Source organism: Pollicipes pollicipes, unplaced genomic scaffold (genome assembly GCF_011947565.3).
Source record: "Pollicipes pollicipes isolate AB1234 unplaced genomic scaffold, Ppol_2.1 Scaffold_1600;HRSCAF=1878_pilon_pilon_pilon, whole genome shotgun sequence".
Classification (NCBI taxonomy): Eukaryota; Metazoa; Arthropoda; class Thecostraca; order Pollicipedomorpha; family Pollicipedidae; genus Pollicipes; species Pollicipes pollicipes.
In genome coordinates, this window is record NW_023595962.1 from 12,384,130 (window position 1) to 12,394,751 (window position 10,622).

At 57.1% G+C, this 10,622-nt stretch overlaps 1 protein-coding gene across 1 annotated transcript in view; it reads left to right on the top strand.

Annotated features, from left to right (window-relative positions):
• Positions 1-8,514: 8,514 nt before the first annotated feature.
• Efa6 (Exchange factor for Arf 6) overlaps positions 8,515-10,622 on the top strand; it is a gene marked incomplete at its 3' end in the record, with an annotated part of 70,542 nt that continues 68,434 nt past the window's right edge. The window contains exon 1 of the mRNA XM_037223120.1: positions 8,515-8,618. The remainder of the gene's footprint in view (positions 8,619-10,622) is intronic.

The following is a 10,622-nucleotide window of genomic DNA, read 5'->3' on the forward strand; positions in this document are numbered from 1 at the left end:
CGCCCCCCCCCCCCCCCCCACGCCCCCCCCCCCCCCTGCGCACGCACTGGGTCCACTTCGGACGTCGGCCAAGGCTCCTTCCGGTGTAGTCGGAGAAAGCGCGGCGAAATCCGAGAAAGTCCGGGGACACGCGACTGGAATCGCGTTTACATCACAAATCAGCGGTGCCGGAGACGTGGCGAAGCGTTAAAGCTTAAATTGCTCAGAGTTTGGCGGAAACGGATGTTGTAAGTTGACCACGCCAGCGAGGATTAGCGTGTGGCCAGTGCGGAGGGAGAGCTGCCCACATATTGCAGTTGGTCACATTGCTTTTGTGAGCGCTGGCAAGATATCGCGTTTCTGCGCCGTTCTTCAAACATGGCTATTTCTCAACAGCGAGTCATTGGCTAGAGGCCTCAGATACTTCATGGGCTGCGCAGGCGAGCTGCATGCTTAGAAGCAGGCACTGCACGTTAAGCAACGAGCCATCCCTGGAGCCTCTGGCCGGCCGTTGCCGGCTCTGTCCGTCCCGCCTCTGACGCGTCCAACAGTGGCGACGCCGCCGCCGGCTGCGCTCCCTCGTGCCGACCTCGGCCGGGGCCGGCAATGTGCGCCGGTCGACCTCCCGCGGGAGCAGCCGGCCCGGTTATCCGCCGCTCGCGCCGGTAATGAGCCGCCGACTCTGATGGCCTGTCCGGGCACCAGGTGGCGGCACCGGCGCCGGTCAGCACCGCCCGCGAGCGCCAGGCGCTGGCGGGAGCCGGTGCCAGCAGCGCCGGCTGGCGAGGCTGGCCGCGCCCGCGCACCGCGTCGCCGTCGGAGCCCGGGCCGCAACGCCGACACGTGCGGCACGTGACACACATGCGGGCCGCGTGCGCCGCCGCGGCCTCTGCTCCGGCCGGCGTCGGTGCGAGGCGTTTGCGCGACCGCACCCGCGGTACCGACGGGGTGCTCAGCTTGCTTGGACACTTGCGTCTTCCGCCGACGTCGCCGCCGCAGCCTGGCGAGACAGCCAGCCGGCCGCTGACGACCGCCGGCCGCTGACGACTGCCGGCCGCTGACGACTGCCGGCCGCTGACGACCGCCGGCCGCTGACGACTGCCGGCCGCTGACGACCGCCGGCCGCTGACGACCGCCGGCCGCTGACGACCGCCGTCCGCTGACGACCGCCGGCCGCTGACGACCGCCGTCCGCTGACGACCGCCGGCCGCTGACGACCGCCGGCCGCTGACGACTGCCGGCCGCTGGTCGCGTGGCGGTGGCGCGCCGCCGCCCTCGCGTCGGTGGCGCGGTCGTCGTGTCGTCGGCACGAGCTGATGTGTAGCTTGGTCAGCCGTCTCTGGTCGTGTTGTGTAGCTTGGTCAGCCGTCTCTGGTCGCGTTGTCCGCGCGGGACCGCATATCCTGTAGCGGTGCGACGACGCCCAGGAGACCTCCGGCCGCCCCCGAGCGGTGGTCTGCCGGTGTCCTGCGCGCCCTCCCGGCCCGTGCCGTACTCCGGCTCCCTCAGGCAGCCGGTGCGTGCGCGGTGTCTTCCTCGCGGCGTGCTGCACGGCGGTGACTCAGCGTGTTCGGCAACCCGGATTTGAGCAGACTGACCGAGTAAATAGCTGATGCTGCTCACCGGCGTTGTTTGGAGCCTCGGCCGAGTGCCCGGTGGACCTTGTGGCTCGGACGCCGGTGATGGCTGAGGATGGGTATGGCGGCAAAGTGGCGCGTCCATAAGTGAAAAAGGGTTTAGGGGCTCAGGCAAAGTCTTATGGTCTTATGGTCTCTTCTGGTGTTATGGTGATGATGATTGGGGCTTTTCCGGGCGCGCCGACAAATGAAGGCCGGTCTGCGCCCAAACTCGTAGGCTTAGTGCTGGCGTAGAGTGCTGTGCCATCTCCTGCTGATTCATATGCCACCTATACTTTTGCCAGCTGCCTTTACACACACTTCCTTTACAACTGCAAGAGGGTATGCGAAAGTTTTGATGTGAGTCATATGACAGCACGGTGCGCTGGCAATGCGAGTCAGAAGCTGTGGAATTTTTGTGCTTGCTCGCTGTGGCTCCAAAAGCGAGCTGTTTCATTAGCCTAAAACCGGTGAGGGTTATTGCTTGTGTTCAAAGTGAAGGTGTCCACTGGGTTATTTTTGGTGTTAAGAGTGGGTCAGTAACTTGCAGCATGCCCGCTGTAAACCCGCCTGTGCGTTTGTTTTTCGGCCTTAGTTGGCTCTCTACGCCCACCGCGTCTGCGAAACTATGGCTTGAACACTGCCTGGCATACGAATGGCGAGATGTTAGCCTCGCATAGCCTGGTTAACGTAATGGAACCAACAAATATTGCAGTGCTGTAGGCCATAACATTTTGACCTTGGGAAGACACACGAAACGCAAAGTTCTCGTCATTTGCCCACATGTTGCAGTAAAGTCTTTTCCGGAGATGTCGGTTCTGGGGAAATACACTGACAATTTGGTGGTGCCGATCGTTTTAATCCCTTACTAAATTGCAGTGTGACGTTAAGTGACGGCGCGCCTGCCTTCCGCCAGGCGTTGGCTGCGGCCGGGTCACGGGTCACGTGCCACGCCGTGCCACTGCGAGACCACTGGTTACCTGGCCACCCGGCCACCCTGCCACCCGGTCACCCAGTCACCCAGTCACCCAGTCACCCGGTCACCCGGTCACCCAGTCACCCGGCCACCCGGTCACCGCGGTCAACCCTGGCTGGCTCAGTGCACCCGGACTGCCGCGCTCCACCCCGACTCTTGCGGTTCGCCTGGGCTATCGCGGTCCATCCACACCGCCTTGGCCCACGCAGCCGACTGTCGTGACACACGCCAGCATTCGTGCCCCGCTCTTGCTGCCGCGGTCGGCCCGGTCAGTGGCGGCGGGCCGCAATGGGGGCCCGCACGGCCGCCGGGGAGGCGAGGGGGGGGGGGGGGGGGGCAGCCTGCGGCCGTATTTGGCCGCGGGTGGCGCCGGCCCGCCTGGTTTGGTGCGGCGCGGTCGATGATCGCGGTAGGCCAGACACGGCCGGCGGGCCTTTAGCGGCCGGTCGGCCGTCTCTGCCCCGCCGGCCGTGCGACGTCCGTCTGCTGTGGCACGCCTGTCTGCTGTGATCGCATGTCTGCTGTGACGCGTTTGTGTGCTATGACACGCTCTCCTGCTGTGGCACGTCAGTGTGCTGTGGCACGTCTGTCTGATGTGGCGTCCGCCTGTCTGCTGTGACGACGCGTCTGTCTGCTGTGTTGGCCGTCTGTCTGCTGTGATGGGCGTCTGCCTGCTGTGGCGCCGCGTCTGTGTGCTGTGGCGCCGCGTCTGTCTGCTGTGGCGTCGCGTCTGTCTGCTGTGACGCCGCATCTGTCGGCTGTGGGGCCGCGCAGCCGGCTGTCACCGGTCACGGCTACGGCGATTTTTGATGTACGCGCCAGGCCTCGCTCCTCATCTCGAGGTCGCATTTCGAGGGCCCGGGAAGGAGCGGGCTGGTCTCGGCGGTCGGACACTGCGGCGCAGCATCTGTGTCAGGCGGCGCGAGCCTGTCGCCTGGCAAAATACTCGCACGTTTCTATGCTGCGGTGCGCGTTCGAAGGCAGTACCGGCGGTGCTAGAACGGTTCCCAAGCTGGCAACGCCGAAACTGCCAGCAGCAGCGTGTGTTGAACGCATTGAAAGCGCGTGCCAGTGCCTGTACCAGCCAACCATTGCCCGCTGCAGGTGGTCGCCCAGACGTCTGGTCGGGCAGCGTTGCGGTGTTGGTAGCGTGTTTTGGAAACTCTGTATCGGGTGCTGATCCAAGGCCACGTGGAGTGGGCGCGGTGATGGGCGTCACGCGAGCGCGCTCCGGCACGCGCTATGACTACTGACGCGACTGCGAGTCGCCGAGGTCGCCGGCTCTTGTTACCGTTTGCGGCGCGGTCCTGCGCGTGACGGCTGAGCGGCTGGCACGTTTGGCCCCAACGTGGGGACCGGGTTCGAATCCCGGTGGAGCCCCGGCCGATTGGCGCTAATTTGATACTTGCAATCGCCGACGCTCCATAAAAGGGTCTCCATAGAAGGGATCGCGGCCCGTGCCGGCCATCCCATGTGCAAGCGCAGCGCAGCGCCATGGCTCGCGCTGCCCGGCCGGACCCTGTCATCGGCAAAGTGCCACGCTCAGGCCAAGCTTGGGCTGATCGACTTGTGTTAATTGATATCGTAAACTCGATTGGTATGGTATAAGTCATGTTATGGTAACAGCGCGGCCATTTTGGTGATAAGCATTGCACAGCGCTTCGGTCAGTTTTCGTCATCCGTTTATCGTTGGTCGAACGATGCGTCTTTTGAACTGCAATTTCCCTGTCATGGATGTTGCTCATGAACCGCCTCAACTACAGATACAAATGGACCTGGGTCGTTGTTGAGTGCATCATACAATCACCCGGTTGAAGGGACATTTCCTCCTATGAGGCCTAAATTTAACGGTGCTCACAATGCCAGATGGGTTTGTCGGGATTGGGACATCGAGTTCTTTTTCGAAAATTGTTCTCGTAAAGCTTAAAATTACTAATTGAAAAGGCTGTCGTCATGACGTTATATCCATGTTTGCGAACTGTATTCACGATAATGACGTCTTGAAATGGTTATATGATTTTACGCGTCTTGCTTTTGTTTCCAAAAAGTTGGCAACGTTTACCCACCTTGGTTGCAAAATTACTGCATTGGTGAGCTATACGCACAGTAGCACGCAGTAGACCAGTTCAATCGAAGAAAACAGATGATGTCGAAGACACCGAATTTGTTCCAGGCGCCGCGTCTGTGGCTTTTTCTCTGGGTATGAACGCCTTTATGAAGACGCTTGCCAAAAGTCGCAACGCTTCAGTGCTGCAGATCTGGCGTCTTGGGGTGCGAGCGGCCAGACCGGCCTTATTTGTTATGAAGACAACGTTCAGACTCGAAGCAGATCTTGTGGGTACGCACAGCCCGCGGCGAATGCTTTCGAGGTGTTTTTTGGAGCTGATTATAAAGTACAGTGGCAGCTTATGGCAAATACTTTCCAGATGTTAAAAAGCGATCATGGCTCACTGGTGTTATAGGTGACGGTGCATCATCCCTTGCTGCGGCACTTGATTTAAATAATTATTACGGGCCGTGTATGTGAAAGTCCTGTGAAAAGTATATGCACGTGCTGAATTTTTATCAGTTGAAATCCTTGCTGCCTGTTCAAACATTTGCATGTCGCGTCGCGTCAGTCCACATCGGTCGATCATTTCTGTAGCCTTACAGTCAACCAGAAGCAGGCGACACGTTTGGCAATGAGCATCGACATGTGCGCTCTAAATCCCGTAGCTGTTTTCACACGTTGTTTTCATGAGGCATGATGTGCATTTAACACGGCTCGACCTAGCGACATACGATTGCGATTTGACGATCCCGAAATCGCCCGAGCCTTGGGGCCGTTCAGAAGCAGTGTGCAAGGTGGGTGCCTTGGCTGGTCAGTTGGCATCGGCATGACTTTGATGGCAGTGTGACGCTAGTGAACGCCTTCCGCCTACCGGAAATCTGCTCGCAGAGTTCTGAATCAGTTTTACGGAAGTTGTCGATGTGGTTTCTGCCGGTCGCGGTTTCGAGAACCAGTTTCACCGAACCTTAAACGGCTAGTTGGGTCCACTTTGTCCTCAAAAGGTTATGTCCTTACACCTCCGGCAGGCCCATGGGCTTACATGGGTCGTGCTAGATTCTCGTCGAAGGGTCTGAACTCGACGCCCAAGACTTCAGATCGCCTTGTGCACAATGGTGTGATACTTTGCGAGTGTTTGTGTGCATATGTGTGTCTGTGGGCCCATTGTGTTCCGGCGTCTCTGAGCCCTTTCCCTGTCCGTGCTTCTCCGTGTTCTCTGCCTGCTTCGGAACATTTGTTAGTGGCCGTGTGCTTATATGTCTTGTTTCCATTTCTAGTAATGTGTCTGTGCGTGTGTATTGAGGAGTGCCACTGATTCTAACCCAGTCCCCGTCCCCATCCCTTCCTCGTCCTCGTCCTCGTCCTCGTCCTCGTCCTCGTCCTCGTCCTCGTCCCCCTCGTCGTCCCCGTCTCCGTCCACGTCCCCGCCCCCGTCCACGTTCCCGTCCACTTCCCTGTTCCAGTGCTTATCCCCATTCTCATCCGACCCCTATCACCACCCATATCCCATCCATATCCCCGTCCTTCCCCTGGCAGTCATGTCCGTCCCATCTCCCTCGTTGCGGCCGTGGCCGGGACCGTCCCTGAGCCTGCGTCCGCGCGGTCCGTCCGCTCTCCGGTCGGACCTGAGCACCGCATAAGCCCCGCGGGGGCACCGGCTTCGGCCGGCCGGTCCCGCCTGTAGCCACACTATCGGCCCAATCGATTGGGCGCCGGCTTCGATGGCCGCTTGGGACCGGGCCAATCAATGCCTCGGTCAGCGGAGGCGCGGCCGGCCGGCCGGCCCGCCCGTGAGGAAGGGTGTCGGGCGCGGCCGCCGAGCGGGGCCGCTCCAGCGGGGGTGAGGTTGCTGCCCATTTGCCGGTTGGATGGTGCCGTTTCTTGAGGGCCTTGGTGCTGCCGGCCGCAGCCGGTTCTCGGACGGGCACGAGCGCGGGCCGGTCCGAGGTCTGCCAATGAAACTATGGTCGGGAAACTGGAGTTTGTGGCGATAAGGCCAATCATTATTTTAAGAGTCTTATGTGTCAGTTTCAGTCTTACAGTTGCATCTTCACACTTGTTTGATGCTAACGGTTTACTAACTAGCTAGGTAACTAACGATGAGAGTGATAGTTCGTACGCGACTTCAAATGTTGCTGATGCATTCACTGCTTCTGGCATTACCGTAAGCCTATTTAGTTGTCACGTGAAATTATGTGGGTGACTCCCATTTCAGTCACTGCCAAGCTTTCAGGCTAGCACTCAAGAGTTCCATAGAACACGTCTGCTATGCATAATCATGGAAACACACTATTGGGAATACAACGTGCTTGATGTGCCTCATGACAGAACGCTACGGGTCGTAAAACATGCAGCTTAATTTCATGTAATCACGTTGCAGTATCGGAATTTGCATTGGTGTGGAAAAAACAAATTGCGTCAATTGACGCAGTTTGCGCCCACGTACCTTCACATGTCACCTTTCGCTCGCAACACGCTTGCCTTTGCTATGTCAAAATGTGGTACAACACATGAAAGGTTTCCTCCAGTGACTTCATGACTGCCTTATATGACGTCTTAGTTTGAAATGTCACTTTTCTCTGCTATATGGTGTGGTTTTGTGTTAATACTTATGTACTTTCAGGACATGATAAGCAACCCTTGACCAACCTTTCGTCCTCAGGCAACTTTATTCAGGCACTGTTAATGGCTCGTGAATAAGCTCAAGTTCTTTTAAGCTCTTCAAATGGGCTGCTTTATCGAACAAATGTTGTATCGAGATAACTCGAGATACGAGATAATGATGCCTCAGTGATGCCTTTCAACACCTCGAGGGCCCTGGCGGCTCTTTCAGCACTCTTGGGGACAAATGATGTCCTTCACCGGTGTTAATCACCGCGGCTCCAGCTGGAAGATGGGCTTCTTGGCTCACCGTGCCGGTCTTCCCGCAGATGACGTCATCAAGGAGAAGGTGCGCCAGTACCTCAACTCGACCAACACGATGGACAGCCTGAGGTCGGCCATCACGCAGCAAGACCTGGCGCACGTGCGCGACGTTGTGGCCATGAAGTCGCCAGCCCGACGCCAGGGACCCGTACTTCACTCGCCGCCCAAGCCGCGCGTGCCGCTGGTGCACAGTCCGCCCAAAGGCCGGGCGCGCCCGCTGCCGCCGCCCGGTCCGCCCGGCACCAACGGCGACACGCCACGGGCCAACGGTGCCAACAGCCACGAGCGGCCGCGTTCGAGACGTTCACGATGACGGGCGACATGATCCTGAACCTGTCGCGCACGCCGCAGTACCCGTCACCGGTGCCGCGCGCGCAAAAGACGCCTCGACTCGCTGCGCGGCGAGGAGCGAGGGGCGGTGGTTCCGGGCGGCGGCGAGGGACGCGTGAGTGTGACGGGCGGGGGCTCGGCGCCGACCAGCCCCACGCGAGACGGGCCGGCGGGCGGCGGCGAGGCCCGGCTGGTGACGCGTGATGACGGCGCGCCGCCGCCGCCGGCCGTGTCCGGCTTCCGCGGCTCGCGTTCCGAGGACCGGCCTGCAGGCCGGCCCCGCCCCGACAGCCGGCCTCGAGACGCTGGCGGCTCTTTCAAACACGCTGGCTGGACACTAGCGAGCCGGGCCGAGCGCGACGGCCAGCGTGGTCTGGACGGTGGAACGCGCCGAGCGGACTCCTGTGCCTCGCGCGACCGCTCGGTGAATTCGCGCATCTCAACGGCCGTGGTGACTCGGAAACGGGCGGTCGCGTCGTTCCCCACAATGGTGGCAGCGGTGGGATCGAGAGCGGCGGCTCGCCCACCTCACCGCCGGACGGTGCGCCGGCCGGCTTGGGGTAGCTCCGGTGGCGGCACGCCCACCTCGCCGGACTCAGAGGAGGGATCGGACATCGAGAGCTTGCACAGTTTCCACTTCAGCCCCAAGGCGGTGGAACTTGCCGTCAGCTGTGCGGCTCGCCAAGAGGCTCTACCACCTGGACGGGTTCAAGAAATCGGACGTGTCGCGCCACCTCGGCAAAAAGTAAGTCCGGCTTGGACCGACAGTATGGGCGCTGCACGACCTACAGCAGTCGATGCGCCCTAAAACCCGAAACAGGGTAGGAAATTTAGTTGTTTTTTTTCGCTGGTGGCGGAGTACAAAAATTTTTGTGGTCGGAGTACAAACTTGCCTGCGGACAAAGGTCTGTCTAATGTGGAATGAGTGTCGGCACAATGGGGCCTTGCTTGGAGTACATTACATACTGCCTTTAATGGGTTAACATTTTCCCAGTGTTTTTCTGGCAAAAATTAGTGTCAGCATGCAATTTTGCATTTAAGTGGAACTGAGCACTTCTTGTGAGTGAGGGCGCCACGCTGATCTTATCCATATCCCTGTAGTGCTACTAGCTCACCTATACATGCAAAGATTGAGTAATGGCACATGTTTATAAAAAAAAATATACAGATAGAGGTTAACAACAAAGCTTTATACACATGCATTCACAGGTGCATCATACAAACCTCAGTTACACATCATTACCTATCTATATGCAAACTTACACAATATCAAAATGATAAATCAGGTGCATCCTCTGCTTACTGACAAACTGAATTGTGGACAACCACTGTGCATCACACCCTGTTTTTTTAATGAGTCTTAGGCAGATGCAACTGACTATGAAAGCCTTATGTATGTAACATCACTAACATGTGGTCCTTTTGGTCTTTACATAATTAATATAAACATACCAAAAGTGTTCCTCTTCCTATCCTTCTCTTTCTGCTCTTCTCCTCTTTCAGTTTCTCACCTTCTCTTTCTGTCACTCTTTTCCTTCCACTCCTCCTCCACTTCTGCTCCTCCTCTCTTCCTGCACCTCCTGTTATCCCTCTCCTCTTCTCCAAGTTCCCTATGATCCTATGCAGGGAAGATTGTAATAGTGTCACTGCAGGACCTTATGCCTGACAGCAAGGAACATGGCAGCACTGCCACCTGTGAGGTTACAGCAATTATAACCACAGGCTGAAAAGAGGCCAGCCTCATATCTGATCCCACATGGGAACCGCAAGCCTAACATTAATGTTGTATATAGATACCTTAGTACCTACGCACCTACCCACCATGCTGTAGGTAGAGCAGGTTATAACAAGGTGATCCTGCACCGGCCTGCAGTGGTTAACATTTATAGATCAGTCCCCCGGTATTTATTTACCTTTTTTGGAATGACTTGATAGCGGTCCAAAACTAAATCCCATGTAACTTTAGAAGTGTGGATGCATGCTGCGTGAAAATTGAAGACAACGAATTCCACTTTGCCTCGCAGAATACCTCAAACTCGCAACTACGATGCACATAATCCCAATCAGCTTCGGTCACCCTCCGGGCCCCTCACCCCCACCACATCAAGACAAACAAACAAGCCACGCACAGGAGTTCTGGCGCACTCACAGACATTGTGATGGCATTCTAGCACTCGTCAATGGCCCAACCAAGTACAAGTACCACGGGTCGGTCCTGAAATGACAGGCTGTGATGAATGGTCTAAGAAAAGCTATTTATGCAGTTGCACCAACACAAATTGTTAAGTTTGTGGTAGAAAATTCATAGAGCTTTACAGCCATGCATTTCAAGTTGCCATTTTCCACCTACAAATATATCTTATCTTCTGGTGGCGCAAGACAACGCCGAGATAATGCAGTACCTATACTACAAATTGATAGATATTTCTCATTCTAAGGCATAGCATGTCATTTCAACACCCTCTGAGGAAGGCCCGTGTCTGGGCGATACCAAAACACGTAAATTTTTCAATTAAATTTGGCTAACTTTGCTAAAAACTTGCTGTTCTCCGGCTTGTACTCCGGCTTGTTCTCCCCGGGTCTCCCCATAGGCCCCATTGTGAGAAGAGCAACCAAGTACTGCGATTTTTTCCCACCGGGTTATGGACCATCTCTATCTCACAAGTATAGGTACTGGTTGAGCCTGGAGACGTGATACCGTTGTTAAATAATTAAGATATCCCCGAATCTTCAAAGACCGGCATTTACC